The sequence below is a fragment of the Macrobrachium nipponense genome, chromosome 34 (genome assembly GCF_015104395.2).
Source record: "Macrobrachium nipponense isolate FS-2020 chromosome 34, ASM1510439v2, whole genome shotgun sequence".
Taxonomy (NCBI): Eukaryota; Metazoa; Arthropoda; class Malacostraca; order Decapoda; family Palaemonidae; genus Macrobrachium; species Macrobrachium nipponense.
The window spans coordinates 23,385,558-23,401,001 of NC_061095.1; the positions used below are offsets into that span (position 1 = coordinate 23,385,558).

General features: G+C 36.8%; 1 long non-coding RNA gene across 3 annotated transcripts; it reads right to left on the minus strand.

Moving 5' to 3' along the window:
- Positions 1-2,418: 2,418 nt before the first annotated feature.
- Positions 2,419-14,165, minus strand: LOC135207669 (uncharacterized). 3 transcript variants are annotated; one of them, XR_010313032.1, is made up of 5 exons: positions 14,119-14,165; positions 10,957-11,067; positions 8,147-8,303; positions 3,225-3,314; positions 2,419-2,995 (listed from the first exon to the last, which is right to left on the minus strand). It is a non-coding gene; the product is annotated as an uncharacterized LOC135207669 (long non-coding RNA). The 3 variants fall into 3 exon arrangements; XR_010313033.1 differs by having other exon boundaries at positions 3,225-3,328; XR_010313034.1 differs by lacking the exon at positions 3,225-3,314.
- Between the last annotated feature and the right edge of the window lie 1,279 nt (positions 14,166-15,444).

Consider the following 15,444-nt stretch of genomic DNA (forward strand, 5'->3'; position numbering starts at 1 on the left):
AGTCACTGCTGTAGCATGTATAGAATTCTCCTCAGGATGTTGGCTGGGGGTTCACCTCCCAGATGGAATATAGTCATCGTTGATGGTGGTGGTTCATAATACTGAATAGTTTTCCATTTAGGTACAGACGAAATTTCTCAGGTGCCAATAATACGGCCAAAACTTCCTTTTCCATTTGTCAATGTTAGTTCACACAAGTTGTTTCTGGAGGCCAAACTGTGATGGGTCTTTTAGTTTTAATGTTTTGAAAAGTTTTCAGGGGTTCACTTGCTTGTAAAGTTACTGTAATAAATCTCATAAGCAGCAAAGTTCTTAAAGATAGTGAAGTTATTGGTTTTATACCTTTTATGAAACCGTGCAGATGGTAGGCTGAAGATACGATGATTAGTTATTGATAAGAGTTTCGAGAACATCAACAATGGAAGTACAGTAGCAGCTATATTAACTAGCGGTTCACATCTCAAGAAAATTAATAACCGAGATCTAGTATATTAGTCAACTTCACTCCTTGGTGGGCTGTATTTAATTATGTGCTAAGTAAATATAGAGTTTGAATTTTGTCATGCTTGAGCAAAATAGATGCTGCTTTGTTGTTCTATTGCTGTTTACAGTGGATTTACAGTTGTGCTGACAGGTTTCAAAAGGTGATTCTCTCTCTCTCTCTCTCTCTCTCTCTCTCCTCTCTCTCTCTCTGTGTGTGCTGTGCGTAGGTGAAGGTTCTGTTTGGATTGATTAACTGATTGTTGAAATGCTGAAACGCAGTGGTTATCTTAAAATATCTCAAAACATAGTACATTATGAAGTTAGTGCTTGGGAAGCTATTATTATTCAGTAATTTTACCAGACTACCGAGCTAATGAGATTCTCGCATGCTGGTCTAACGGATTTGTTTTATTAGTAAACTCAAGATTTTATTTCAGTTAATGATTTTATAAAATTTTATAATTAACAGATTAAAAGATTAACCAATTGCTTCAATTGATTATTTCAGACGCTTGATCTTGGTTACAGGTGATGAGTCCTTACTTTTTATTTAGGGATCTTCCTGTATGTTTTCCATTTTATTTGTGGAAAGTTTTAACATGGTAACTTTTCATTCCATTTTGAGTCAAAGCCAAGAGTCAACAGCTTTGGTTTGTGCCCGTACATTAGATAAAAAGGTGGTTCATGTTTTTCTGCTCTCTCTCTCTTTGCTTAATGTTTTATCTTTTCAATATCATGAAATTCTCTCTCTCTCTCTCATTGAATGTAAACATCGGAGATGAATGGTTTATCGTATATTCCAGAAAACGTGCTTTCAAATAATGGTCTAAATATTTCAAAATTCTTCAGATTTGAAAGTTTCGATTTTGCTCTTGCAAGCCATGTTGGATCTTTAATATTAGACTAAATCATACCGGGTATCAGTCCCACAGACTGTATGTTCTGTTACAGTGCTAGTATTTTCTTTTGACAGTTTACGGTTCAAGAACATTTGTATAACTGACAAGGATGGGTGATGATTAATAAGGTTATGTATTTTGTATATTCGGAACTAAGAATGCTCTTCTTCAGACACATGGTTTCACATAATTAATAATGGTCTTGACTATCATATGGTCAGGTATTTATGCAGTGGACACTTTGTTTTAGGTATCCGTAGTATTTACTTTAAATGGTCATATCTGCCAATTTATATTGTCAGGATCCTTCAGCCAGAATGTTTTACGCTGATAGTATTCCTTGTATCATTTTAAGATGTCAAGGTCCCGTGTTTTAATTGGGATCCTTTAAGCAGATGACAAATTGTTTATGGTATTTTTGGAATATCTAACGGACTTCTATCATTTATAAAATTGATGTTGTTGCATGTGTCATTTATGAATTCCAGGGTTCCCCTTTATTTTATATTTTTTAATTTTTGTAAAATTTCACTAACTATATTTGTACGGAATCTTCATACATTTTTGAACTGGAATTTTGTTTCGCAGTCACTAGTGTCTTCACGAAAACAAGTCTACCTCGGCTGAATGAAACTGGGTTCAGTCTTCTATTTAATCAAGGAGTACTGACGTTGTCGTGAAGCCATGAAGGACATTGAGAAGCCAAAATACTAAATGACATTTCTAAAATATATGAAAATTTCGTAGACGTTACCGTAATATTTCAAAGCTACGTTTGAAAGTTGCGTATTTATTAAGTCTTGATTCACATTTTTTTTAGGAACCACTGTGCGTTGACTATCGAGATAAGAGCAGTTGAGGAGTAGATGGAAGTCTATTTTCGAGAGAAGAGCAATTGAGAGGAGTCTTCCTCAGAAGAGCAGTTGAGGAGGAGGGAGATGAAGTCTACCTTCAAGAGCAGAGGAGGGGGGGGATATAGAAGTCCTCCAATGAGAGAAGAGTAAATGAGGAGGAATTGTCCTTTGAGAGAAGAGCAGTTAAGGAGGAGGAGAATGAAGTCCGCTTTCCAGAGAAGATTAGTTTTGAAGTAGATTCAAGTCTTCCAACGAGAAAAGTTAGTCACCGTCAATAGAGGGAAGTAGTTTTCTAAAGAAATAAAGAACATTAATCAGTAATCCAGGGTAGTTAATTTTCATTCGAAACATTTCTTGACTCAATTTTTCAAAAAGTGTTTAATTTCCGCTAAGGAAGTTGAAGGAAATAATTTTCCCTATTGGATAAACATTTTTACAAAACTTCAGAAAAAAATTTTGCATATATTTTTGAAATATTTAGCATTTTCCTGGCAATTTTCTAAACAAATAACGACTGGTACACAAGTTACGTTAACGTACAGTTAACCCCTTCAACGAAGTCTTCCCAAGAAAAAAAAAAAAAAACTGCCAAAGGGCATACCCAAAGTGGGGTGTATAGTAATGATTTCGGTGAGACAGACTGACAGCTACCCACTCCGCAAAAAAGACACTGTCCTAACTGCGTCATTCGCAGTTTACTCCAATTAACTTCAACCATCCTCGGATCCTCCAACTTCCGCACAGCCAACCTTGCCCCTTCTGAAGTTAAAAATTAGACAATAGTTATAACTAAGTTACAAGCCATCAGATTTACATAAATTTCATTAGACCTACCAGCATTACAACTTGACAAGGAATGATTAAAAAATAAATTTGGTAACTAGCGCAGTATGCTGGGACTTTCGTGCTGCCTATTAATATAAACCTTTTAAAACCTTTCACAACAAAATGTTCAGTATGCTTAGTAATATCTTAAAATCTAACTTACCTAGTAGTTAAGTCTCAAGTTTGATTCCGTAATCAAACTTGAATGCTCGAATCAATAATATAGGAGGTGCTGACCAAACTCACTGGATACCTGTTTAAGGATACCTGTTGAAAACACTTATTGCGTGAAAAATGTTTGAAAAATATTTGATATCCCTCCCCGACCCTTATAATATTGAGTACCTTAAGCAACTGTTTGTTGACAAACATCGAAACTGGTAGAGAAAGACAGACATATGAAAACGCTTGAAAACACACTGCAACCTTACTATTTGAATACGGCTGAATTATTAAGGTTCCAGAAACCCATAAAAAACTGAATATATTCAAATTTGTTAGTTACATTTTAATTAAACTCTCTCGGAAAGCTATAAAAACACTGAATTTTACTATAATAATTTGGCTCTGAATCTATACTATTCAAATTTGACTGAGGAACTACAGTATTTAAGGTTCCAGACCTATAAAAACACCGAATCTATACTATTCAATTTTTGGCTGAGGAACTATAGTATTTAAAGTTCCAGAAACCTATAAAAACACAATCTCTACTATGCAAATTTGGCTGAGGAACTATACTATTTAAGCTTCCAGAAACCTATAAAAACACTGAATCTATACTATTCAAATTTGGTTGAGGAACTATATTATTGAAGGTTCCAGAAACTTATAAAAAAAAACCACACCGTTGAAGATTACCACCTTTAGTAAACTTATTCTGGAATCCGGGTTCTTTGGAAATCTAAATTTAACCTCTGTTTAAAAGGAACTTTTAACAAATACAAGAAAACCATAGTCGTTAAAATCCGCTAAATAAAAACGTACCTATGAATCTACCACTAAATAAAAACTTTCCTATGAATCTACAGTATAGTTAACTATAACTTGCCCCACGCATTTACCAACATTTTCTTAATTTTAGCCTTGGTTTTACTCTTTTCAATGGTTGTTCATAGTAAACTATATTAATAGTAAATTTTTTTTTTCACTAAATGGCAAAGTAAACATTGTTTGGCTGTTGTTCATTTTACCACCATATGACTTAGTACCATCAATTTTTTTTTTTTTTAGTTAACCTATCTTTCCTACATACACTCCAGATCTTGCCTGCCTAACTGTTAGCGCTAACCTCATTTGCTTTTTATTTTACAATAAAGCTAATTTACAACTGCGTACATGTCGCAGGAGGCTCCCAGATGTCTTCTAACTTGCCTCCTATCCCGGCACGATCTCCACTCAATGGATCAAGTTCGGAGGAACGTTGTATGGCTGAATCTGCCGCGATGCGCCAATCAGGTTACGTCTCCTCCGCCTGCCATGCCCATATAATTTGAATATATGGACAGGCCACCTTCCATGGCCTTCAGAATCATGATGGTTTAGTCTAAGTTTCTGAGGCCCAACTTCTTAAGTATCCCTACTGCTCTCTTGGAGGCCACTCCCCTCCAGTTCAGTGATGGCTCCCACTGTCGGTGTGTGCCCATTAGTTCTTCCACTTTGGTGATTTCAGGGGTGTTATATTTTCTGGTCTTCAGGTCGTCGAGATGGTTTAGAGAGGCGACGTTAGAGTCTCTTACTATTTGGTTGTCTAATATCTTGGCTGCATTGTTATTCCATACTATTAAGTGAGTCTGGTTTTCTTAGTCCTTGGGAGGTCGAGATGTGCAGCTCCTTCACCACCTGGTGTCCTCGGTCTTCTAACTTGGTGGCCAGCCAGTTCACGATGACGACGTCGCACAATCTTCCAAGGTTGCATCTTTGGGCAGTTCTGCAAGATGTGATGCAGCGTGCCCTGGCTGGCACACCCCAGGTCGCAAAGTCCTTGCACATCCCTCCCCCTTGCACTCCTCGCAGGGGTGATCAGGACTCCTTGTCTTAGTTTGATGAGATTGCAAAACCTGCCTCTAGGTACTAGAGATGTTCCAGCATCAATCCAATTATGCCATGGTCCTTGGGCTGCCTTGCTTAGTCCTGACCCATCAACAGAGTTGATCAATTTTTCCCTCCATAGGTTTTGCACGTTCTGTGTTGCCTCTCCAGGTGTTGCCTCAATTCTTTCTTGCTAGTCCAGCCACCACTGGGTCTTGTGCTTTCTTTAGCCTGCCCCACTTTTTCTAAGCTCTACTGGTACAAGTGTCTTGAAGTTGTAAATACCCATTCCTCCTTCCTCCAGTGAAGTATATAGGGCCACGTTGGGGATATCTTTTGGGAGGTGTAGGGCCTTCTTAATAAATTTCCTTACTTCGGCATCCAGATGGTTGAGGTGGTATTTTTGAGACGGCCGTTTATTGCCGGATGTTTTATTCTTGGAATGGCCACTTTATTCAGGGCCCAAAAATTTTGTTGGGGCTTCAAGGGGGCCTTTTGTAGTTTTCCCAACACCTTGTTCCCATTTGTTTTGGTATCTGCGCCCTCTTCAATTCTAAGACATTTATAAACTTTACTGGGCTTGATAGATGGTATTGTCGTTCCCTTGTATTTGATTGATCGAGCATCTTGGTACCAGGTCTTCTTTGACCGGTCGCCGACGATTCAGAGGGTGGCACACTTCTCCAGTCCAGATTCAAGTCTTAGTTTCCCTGTTTCATCCAATAATTTCTCTTCCTGCTGACATCTTCTCTCTTGATGTTGCCACCACAACAATATCATCGGCGAAGGCTATGTATTTAATCAATTCGGACTCCAGCTGGGCCTCAATTCCAGCTGGTAGCTTTTCCAAAGCTGCCTCCAGGACAATGTTGAATATTATGGGGGAGGGCGGATCTCCCTGCATAACACCCAGCTTTACTTCAACCTCAGCATTTAGGATCTTTGTTTGGGTCTTCTCTTCGCGTAGTATTTCGCCAGATACTAGATGGATTTCGCATCTAGCTGTCATTCTGAGGATTCCTAGTATGGCTTGGTGCCCAAATATAGGCTCGTGGATTTGGCCTTAGCCCTACTGATAAATTCTTCTAATATCAATGGGTTTGCACAGACCCAATCTTCAGACTAACCCCTTTTGCCTGGTTGAAGTGGGGATCCGGTCCGCCATCCGCTTCGCCAGTATCATGTGTAGCCCCCGAGTGACCACTGAGGTGACTGTAATAGGTCTGAAGTCACTTGGGTCGGTTGGATTGTCCTTTTTTTGCGATCAGGGTGGTGTTTCCCGTTGCAGCCTAGTCAGTTATGATGCTCATTTTCCGGTCGTCGGCACTTCTAAAATCCCCTGGACGTACCCCATCTGGACCAGGTGCTGATCCCAGCCTGGTTTTCGCTTTCGTCCATTTTATTTATGTCCTCTAATGATAAATATTTTTGGGGAGATCTTCAGGTTTCTGGATTTTCATTTTGCGCCGGACTCACTCTCCCGAACAATCTCCCCCAGAATTTCTCAGCCCCTGGCAGAAGGGTAGGGGTCTGCTAGGGGGTCTTTTCCAGCTAAGAAATTTGCTGTTATTTTTCCTCTGTTCTTCCATTTCCTTTGAATAATAGTGTATTCCCTTCTTCTGATCCTGTTGGGTAAGTATTGTTTGTTCCCTCTTCTTCAGGTAATCCTGCTGGATACTTGCCGCTCACCGAAGATTCCTTTGAACATTTCTTAGTCTGTCTCAGTCGTGGTGTTCACTTGGGACTCGTCATCCGAAGAATTTGATGAGGACGTTGTTTCCAAGTTACTACTTGAAGGGCTGCCAGGTGTTGGTGGCTTAGATGGAATACTTTCCTCACCTCTATTTAGTGCTTCATCACTTCTTGTCCATTGCTCGAGATATTCATTCATTCTGTCGTGACTATCATTCCTGCTCCTTTCCATTTCACTAACTTGTTGGCCCTTTCCTTCATTACCTATATTATCTGGTGTTAAACCACTGGCCATCTGCGCAGGTTTGACAGTTTCCTTCTCGGTGTCCTAGGCGATATTTTGGAATTTTTAGTTTGGTCTTTGATGGTACTAGGGATTTCTTAGTGAGCCATTTGTTTGGTCCTGCAGTGTGTTTCCAGATATTGCTTGGTCCTTCTTACGTTCTTTATACTCTAAAGGGTATTGTTGGGGAAGACACTTTCATGGATTTTCTTGTTTATATGGGGGTAGGTGGCTTTTATCTTAGTGCGGTTTATTTTTATCGCTGCTCCTACCAATTCTTTCCTTACTTCCGCTTTTGAAAGTTAATTTAGGTATGTCACAATCTGTTTCTTTATCCAGTTCCAATTTTTCCTAATTTTTATATTCTACTGCGTTCAGATACCTTTTTGCTTTGGTGTCTTCAAGCAACTTCTTATATTTAATTGATTTTCTTTTCCCAGTTATCCCATCAATTGATCGGCGTGGTAGTACGTCTTTCTGGATGGCTTTATTCAAGGGGGTATTCTTAAGGTTTTTGAGTTCATAGCTCGCCATATTTATGAGCATATCATTAAACCAGATTTGATTGGGGCGGCTTTCTAACCTCTGGATCTCCCCTTGATGGTACTCGCTCTAATGGGCCAGTCTTTGATGCAGCCTATTCCCTGCATAAGTGGTAAAGTTTCGATCACAGTAGGGATATTTACTCCTCCTTGGCGCTAACTGGTCAGCGCTCCCCAACAGCTGATGTCCGTTCTCAGTATCATTAACATTGGGGGTGGTGAGAGTGCTGCTGTTGGAGTCTCTTTCTCCACCTCTCAATTTTTCACTTCCAAGTGCTTATATTGCTCTTGCTTCCTGCCTAGTACCATCGCCATCTCTGGCGACAACTACAGCCAAAGGGGAATTAAAAACCTGGTGTTAATACCGTTAATACAAGATGATTCCATTTCCAAAGTTTTTAAACCAGCCCAGCCACCATAACTGAAGTACAGTCTTAGAAAGATTTTATGAGGTTTAAGCAAAGTTAGCAGTAGTCATAGTAATTATATTCAAACCCCTATCATTAGTATCTACAATTATTAATCTTGAGCCCTTACTATGCTTCATATATAGATTTTCCTCGCCTTGTCGAAGATCTTTACTCGAGAGAAGGCGCTTGATAATGTAGTTTAAGTTAGCTATATGTCGGCACAGGCTGCTCCTGTTTGGCAACCCGTTAATTACGAAGTCACACTCGAGATGAGATTTTGTTTTCTGAAAGTAAAAAGAAAACTTGAAACATTCTTCTTGCACTTGCGGCAATAGATAAATTTACTTGCAACTACGAAAAGTCCATACCCAAGATAAAAGTTCGGTATTCATTTTCTCGAGTAACTATCTGAAGAGCATTAGGGCGAAATGCAAAGGAGAAAGTGTAGCCTCACAAGAAAGCAGACCATTAGGCTAAGTAACGACGGGCATTAATACCAAGATCAGTAGTAAAGGTTTCTGCAAACTCATTTTGCTCCAGATTATCACCAATTTATCGTTATAATCGAACTCAACTGCCACGACCGTTCATGTAAGTTTCTGTTTGATCTTGGTTCATTGAGGCTGCAGATATGCCCGTTATATTTGTATATTAATTTTCTTCATTGATAACTAAGTGGGATCCAACCTCTAGTAATAATTACACAGCTTCACAATTTATGGGAGAATATTGACATACCAGATTGATATTATATGCTCGTGTATCCATTTATCTTGTCCCATGACAACGGAAATTTGAAATTTGCGAAATACTTTGATAATCATAGCAGATACAGAGGAAAATTGTATAATGAAAAGGTGGATTTATTGCAGCAACTCACAGAAGTGCGAGATTTTGATATATGTACCCCAATGGAGGAATGGATATTCTGGTGAATTATACAAAACTTTAAGCACTAAGAAATATCTTTGCTCTGACGATAGCATATACCACAGATTTAATGCTGTTTAGTTTGTCGAGAAAATTCAATCTGAATCTTTCTTGTTAGGCTATTAGAAAAGTAGAATTTTACTATCCCATAATTAAAACTCATTCCAAACACACTGCACAGACTTTTCTCCATAATCTGCAACCGTGCATAAAGAATTAATGGACAGCCTGTGTTCTAGCTTTCGCCTTTGAAAAACCAAACGACATTACTTTTTGGTTTATGTCTTCACTCAATACCAATAACAAACTAATCCTTAATAACGACTGCCTAACTTCTATTAATACTCCAATACCAAGTTTATATCCAACCAATAATCAATCGCCACAACGCCGTCATGACACTAAATTCACATTCATATTCGTGTCGAGTCTTCGATAACTTTCAGTGGAAGCCTTTTCATACACATACCTAGGTAAAGAAAGGCTGTTAACTGACCTTTGCTGTTAACCGACCTTTCTGTCCTCATAATTCATTAGTTAATTACGATGTTCGTGGTGTTTATTGATAATCATCGATAATTTAATGATAATTGTCAATAATTTAGAGCCTAAGCCAAAAGGATAAGCGATTGCCTCTACTCGTACGAACTCTCACACCACTTCCTTTAAGCAAACTATCACTATTCACATTCTAGTTCTTTTTAACCTTTGAAAAATTTTATAAAAACTAGCTCGTCACACCACATCGGACAATCCTATTATTTACCAATTACCTATTTATTCCTTATAAAATTATGTATAGTATCCTATCATTCCTTGGCTACTTTCCAACAAGAATCCCTAAAACAATGTTACACCGATATATGTTCTCTTTATCGATAAATATCAGGCCCTCGTTCATTTCCTATGCTCACCAGCCGATACATTTTAACCAGTAGTCATATGTCACAGATCATTGTTATTGCATGCTGATAAGTTATCGAGCTGCTTAATTAGCCTGATGTCTTTGTATGACAAAGTGAATTCCTAAAGAAAATTCATAACATTGCGGGAACATTTTTTATTTGCCACTTCCCAAAACGTCATTGATAGCGAAAGAAACCCAGTCAGGTGTTTATTAAAAACTCCATTTTGAAGACAATTTTAAAGGTGAAAATTAGCAGCACGTACTAGAATAGGAAATTAACTGAACACTTGAAAAATATTAAGAAGTGAGAATGGGTTTTCGTTCAGGCTGCCTTCTTATCTCCTACCACAACTCTCAACTTTCTAAGAATCAATCTTCAGATTAATCTACACAACTTTTAACAAACTTATAAAATTTATATTTACACTGGGTTAATATAAATGATTTTTTAGCCACTTCGGAAAGACCCCCACATTTAATTATAAATTTTAGTGAATGGAACAAATGGATTCAAATTTTACTGAATGTTACAAGCATAGTAAATTTATTCGTCAACAGTTTACTCTATCAATAAATGTTATGAGTGTTTAAGTGTAAACAATTAAGCCGAAATAATTCTATTTTGCTTTCTTAGATGACACTGCAACCTAATTCATTTATCATCGACCGAGGAATGCCTGGTAATATTCAGACATTTACCTAAAGTCAAAACTTTCCCCACAAAAGGCAGTCTTAAATAGATACCCACTTCTCTACGTATTAATATTTAGCCGATTCACTGAAAAGCTTTACTACGAACCGAGAAACTCCGCTTACTCTCAACTATGTATTGTCAATGATAATATCCTATTTCCATTAAGGATATTTGATAAAGGTTCTTGCTAGTTTCATTGTCATAATTCAAGATTTATTTCCTTTAAACATTGATAAAGATTCCTGCAAGTCCGGTCAATTCCTGGAAAGCTATGTCAACTTTTCCTGTCAACAATTTAAAGATTAAAAAACTAGCCCAACACCAGACAAATGGATAAGAAAAATGGCACACTATTTTGCTTATGTATTGTTCTCTACATTATTACTTTTCTTCGAAGTGTTCTTACTTCATCATTAAACATCCTCGATAACTGCAATATACCGATCTGCGTAATGGCGATGGTAAACTTATGCGATGATAGTGACAGTTCAACAGGGTACAAACGGTGGTTGGAAATCTGAAAAAGGAAAATACACAATTCAGTTCATGGTCATTAAGGGCCAAGTCATGAAAGTAACTAGCAAGTAATTCACTGAAACTGAAAACTTAAATTCAAGAGTATAATTTACCTAACCCTTAAATAATTTAAAGCAGTCTAAGCTGCAACCCCTTTCATTCCTTTTACCGTGCCTCCATTCATATCTCAACGATCTTATTATCAACCCTCTAACAATTATTTCAGTGCAATTGTATTTCAGTGCAATTGTATTTCAATGCAATTGCGAGGTTTTCCTCCTGTAATACCTTTCAAGCCTACCTACCCTCTATTTCCTTTCCAGTGCAGAAAGAGGAAATTTCCTTTCCAGCGCAGAATGACCTCACGGTCCCAGCGCTTGTCCTTAAGTCTTAAAACTATATTTCATTCCATTCGAGCTGTCTAACGCGATACATTGACCTGTAAATTAATGGTCAAATGGTTTATTCTGTTATCGGGCGCGAATGATCAGAGTTGCTGTTTAAACATTTTCCTCTTAAGACAAAGCTGCTCTTTTTGACTTACCATTTTAAGGAGCATTAGTTTTTTAGCCCAAACAAAACCCCAGACCGGTGGAGAGATTAAAGACTCATTATAAGATTAGTGAATTGTCAATCATTTATTGAAATTTCATTTAAAGCTACACATTTTCACAAGCACTGCCAAGAATTGTCACTTCATAAAACTGCCACAGGCCTGGTGATAATAATCGTGCTAAACTTGTGTTGCATGATAACCACAGTCCCACAAATTTATTGCAACTTAACGTACCTGAAGGTACATTAAACTTTGATTAGACGCTTAGGTAAAATATGGCTACAATCCTAACCACTGCAGAATACTACCAGTAACATATTTTGGTATTACTCTCCACCAGTTAACGAATCTGATTATTAGCCCATGGATTAAGACCATTTGAGATACTTTGTCCAGAAATTACCAGATTGTCAAGAAATAAAACATTGTCAAGAGTCATGGGTAATAGGTTCTTGGAGCTTTTAACACTGCAGTGTCAACTAATAGGTATCTTACTTTCAATGAACCTTACACACCAATTTATTTTAATTAAATTCCGGAATACGAAGGAAAACCTGTCCAGTTCTTCAGAGAGTCTACGGGGATCTCATTGCCAGAAATAGCAGCAAAACAAAGCAGGGAAAACTTGGGCACCAAAATCAACAGGAAGCTAATATAATGAGATGACAGGTAGATCATTGGATATAGTCATGTCCCCAAAACCGGGATGCCTTTCCTAATTTCAGTTCTTATCCAAAAGATCCTTGCCAAGTTTAGCTCATTTTCTAGACGAAAGCCACTTTTTTTTGTTACCACTTTGGAGAAAAAAAAATTACTCTAGTGCAGGTAATTCGAACAGATTAAAACCAAATCTAATAGTTTTCACTAATGCATAAAATCTGTAAAGTCTTCCGATTACTTTCCTGTATAATCAGTTCAATACCTCAATTCAATTAACGCGACGGCCTAGAATAGCACAATCTCCGCTTCCGAACCACTTTCAGCCACACTAATCATCTACGTTCATTACTAGTAAATCGGTCCTAGATTCTGTGCCATTTTAAATAGTTTCTTATCCTCAACGATATAGCAACAGCAAGAAACAAACATTAAAGTTCCACATACTGTGCCCTCTTCACCAAAGCCATATTTTACATACATCTTAACTTCAATGCATAGTGTTCTGGCTACTCTGGTAAATGAAGAGCGATAAACTAAGCCAATAAATTTTCTGCTCTAATTGTAGTGTCGCATACTTCAACTAATTTATTGAAAATTATGTAACCTACCTAGTTAAAAGATCTAAACTGCAGGCACACCGTAACGTTTTGCATGTGATCTTCGTTAAAATCATTTTTATAAACTGTCCTGTATCCAAAATATTTATGCAGATTTAGTATTAAGTCTGCTTTACATAAGCACCTTAATCCGTAATGCAAACACCCGGACCATTTAAGATAATTTAAAAGCTATCTCAGCTCAGCAAAATTAAGTTAATCCAGTCAAACATTTTCACAACAAACAAAACTGTTGAATGACTAAGACTAACAGCTTATTAGCATTTTATTTTTAATCTGGCCTTGCCGTTGGATAAAAAACCATTAAGTAATTGCACGTCAAGCTTAGAATAAACGAGTCTAAAGCTTGGAAAAATTTTAAACTGTACGGAACACTGAAAATTTTACTGCTTTTGCCGTTCAGACTGCTTTCTAAATGTTTATGCCTAGGTTACTCTAGTGACAAGAGTTCCACAGCAGTAAATTTAGTAAAAAATTCGTAAAAAGTAGCATTTGTAGTAAAACAATTGAAAATTCAAAAATTTTTATGGCTACAAATAACACCTGTTCCTCCTCCACTGTTAAGTTAAACCCCTTTTAAGCGAACAGATTAAAATTGAAAATTGCTACTTAACTTCACAAAGCACGCTAATATTAGTAATGTTAATCAAGTAACTAAAACTGGTAAATATTACTCCTCTTTGGTAAAAGACTGGTAATAAGAGGGATATGGAGAGCTAATTAAGGAACGGGTCGTGAGAAAAGTAAATTTAAATATAATACTGCCTCCTAAACCAGCTCTGGACTTTAAAATGCGTAACTGCCTTTTGTTCCGAAAAACTTATGTCAGTACAAACTCATATCTACTTCATATAAGCGGGATACAAACACTCAAAGACGTCCTTTTAGATAATACTAGCCTTATAGCCTAAATGGTTCAGACAATCTTAGTGGCAGTCGTTTACTAGTATTTTCTCCAATTTTTTCTCTAATACCAATGAAAGGCCATGATAAAAAAAAAAAAAAAAAAAAACAAAAAAAAAAAAAAAAAAAAAAAAAAAAAAAAAAAAAAAAAACCTGGTATAATGCAAACTAAAACCACAAATTGTACCACAGGTGTCCAAGCTTCATTGTTATTAAGGGAAACCAAGATCTTGAATCATGACCAAAACCTAGGAGAGAACTTTCAAAACTGGACAAAACACTTCCCGACAGCAAATAAAACAAAGCATTTACTTACTTTTAATATCCCGGGTTCTTCAGTTCCTGCTCCACACAAATTCACTGGCATAACTGATTCATTCGCAGTTTTCCAATGCAAAGAAAACACTATGACGTCACACATTTACTGTCATTGGCTTCTTTTGGTGTCCTTGGTTAACCATTGGCGCCACCTACAACTGCCTTAGACAGTCTTTCCTGTTCAGTTATTTTTATTTGTATTTATTGTAAATTATTCATTTATTTGTTGAAAATTTCCCACTTTTATAAGCTGAATATTACATTAATTGATTGAGATGCTATAAGTATAATTAAATTTAGTGTCCTATTTAACTTTTACTTCCAGTACTGGAGTACAATATCAGAATTTGGTTCGTTATTAACATTTTCAAACTTATAAGTCAAGTTAGTATTCACCCTTTTGTTTCGTTTTTTGAAGATGCTACTTTATCGATATATTTTAATTTACCTTATTAAGCACATAAGAAGGTTAGGTACTTCAAATGTGTGTAATAAGTGCTTTTATAAATTTACTATATTATTTTTTTTATGTAACATAACCTATTACTACAATCTAATTGTCATGTATGCAAGATGTTATGTAACGAGCGTGGGAAAACTTAGCTCCGCAGACACGTTCAGTTCAGAGCTATTGCACTGTGTTGCATAATGCATAAATGTTATAAGTATAACCAATTATTATTGTGTTAGTATCGAGTCCGACACACAGGCTTCGATCTTATAAATTCTACCTCATGTATACAGGATATGATTCCTTATTGTGTATTGAGCTTCCATGCTCATATGTTTGTCATGATTCTATTATATACGCTTATTGTATTTTGTATATTCCACTACCCGCCTTCTTCAATGTAGTTTTAGCCAATAAACACAAGCGAGAAGATATTGCTTTATTATCGCCATTCATCCCGGAACCTCGGCGACGAGAAATGGAATGTTACCTCCAATACTAAGACACCACCTTTCCCTCTACCTACAGGTAAGAGTGAAGAATTGTCGTATGGGTCATATAACTAAAGCAGACCCAAAATAATGACGACAAAACACTAATATAATTTATTTAGTAGCTGTCTATGGTATCACACATTGGTTAAAACGATGAGATAAAATTCATATTTTCTGTTTTCCACCTAGAAAATATTTTACTAAGTTAATAAGTATCGGAACGTATTATTATTTATTTGTATATCAGACGGATGAGCAAATGTTCTGCATTAATATTAATAATGTTCTAAATATCCATATTTTTAATATAACTACACTCAATTTGAGCATAAATTTTCAAGGTTCAAATATTGTCTTACGCTTATATTCCGCTGAGTAT